The 1,674-nt window shown below is 35.6% G+C and overlaps 1 protein-coding gene across 1 annotated transcript in view; it reads right to left on the minus strand.

The window, feature by feature from the left end:
* The window catches only part of LOC138862894 (uncharacterized), an 84,838-nt gene extending 83,447 nt beyond the window's left edge, over positions 1-1,391 (minus strand). The window contains exon 1 of the mRNA XM_070126083.1: positions 1,309-1,391. The gene's annotated coding sequence lies outside the window, so the exon portion shown is untranslated. The remainder of the gene's footprint in view (positions 1-1,308) is intronic.
* Between the last annotated feature and the right edge of the window lie 283 nt (positions 1,392-1,674).

Genomic DNA, 1,674 nt, shown 5'->3' on the forward strand with positions numbered 1-1,674 from the left:
GCGCATGTGTGCTGCCACTGTGCTAAGTCTAAAAGCATTGAGCATCGATATGCGCAGTTTGTTTACAGTAAGACAGATATCGGTAGATGTTTAAAATATTGACCTCTATCTCATCCCGTATCTCCTTTATTTTCGATTTGCGCACCTTTTGCCATAGATGAAAAGTATCTCAGTTTACGTCAAGGTAACCATTCCTTATCTTTTTTTTTACTGTAACCCTGATTGTTATCCGCAGTAATTTTACCATAATTCTTTACATGTGATATAACAATAATCGCAGTATTACTGAAAAATATGAACGGTTTAGTATAATTACGTTGTCTATTGCATAAATCACAATCTAATCGTTGTATAATCAGCACATGTGCGTCTAATTCGGCCTAAAAGAATTTGTAGTTCAGTAGGATGAATGTGCTGTCTAATTCGGCCTAAAAGAATTTGTAGTTACGTAAGATTAGTCACCTTAAGCAGAGTGGCCTCAAAATGACCGCCGCAGAATTATATAAACAGACGGTCATATGCTTGTAAATTCCACTTTACATATTATGGGAAGTAAAAAAGAAAAGAAAAAAAAAAAGTTTCCTGCTTTTTACGCTAATAATGTTTAGCTGTGTGTAAATCATGCAAGTTCTTCCCAAAAATACAGTGCAAACCCTAGGCATACACACTTACGCAACTTTGACATTGGGAAGTAGAAGTTACGTCACTGCCCAAGCAGTCAGATGCGACAGAGGGCAGTAGCATTACAGCGACAGAGGGCAGTAGCATTACAGCGCTAAACCGCGAAGGAATTATCAATTACAAAAACAATCGTTTCAGAAGTCGGAGGCTGGATAAATCTTAAATTGTACCGAAACAACTCCAAGAATCGATTAAATCATTGGCTTTCCTGCAGAAAAACACAATTTTTTCGACTTAGTCTCTGGGAGGGAGCGTCGTTATCTGTGACAATTACCACCCAAAGAATTACATATTGCACTTTTTATTATCAACCTGTACACTCTCTTATCTTCAGTCGTTTTGTCCATTCGAGACAAATTTTTACCTGAATAACATGGCTGTGGGTAACTAAAATGATACCATTTAATTAGTAATGATGGATGGCTTTCCTTCGTAAATGTCAAGATATTTATCTATACTTTTTTCTTTCTCTGTCATGTGGTTCAGTGTTAATATTTACCTTGCTAGGACTAACCCAACATAAATATTTTGAAAGCACTGTGTTTGTTCAATTGTAAAATGCACATAGAAGCTCCTAAAGTCTAATTCTAAATAAATGTTAAGAAAACGTGTGAACAATTGACATACCATTTGGACTTTGGCCTTTCAACTCCGAATCTATTGTTGTGACTGCGTATGACCCACACACTGCTTCGTTTCTTTTACTCGGGGCTTCGAAAATTTCAAACGGTATTTGATGAGACTTTACGCTATTATTGAATAAATATTTGGCATGTGTGTGTCTTTGTTTCACCCTCATCATTACAGGATGAAACAGATTAATGATCAGCCGATGAAACAAAAATGACAGTGAATTAGACAAGAAGAGATCTCTGAAGTGTTTACTGAATTAAATCTGAAATTAAAATCGTATAACTACCGTATCACATAAATAAAAAAATTAATGCTTCACTAACGGAAAGGAATAAAAATGTCTTGAGCTTAAATCAAATC

The sequence above is a fragment of the Penaeus vannamei genome, chromosome 10 (assembly GCF_042767895.1).
Source record: "Penaeus vannamei isolate JL-2024 chromosome 10, ASM4276789v1, whole genome shotgun sequence".
Lineage (NCBI taxonomy): Eukaryota > Metazoa > Arthropoda > Malacostraca > Decapoda > Penaeidae > Penaeus > Penaeus vannamei.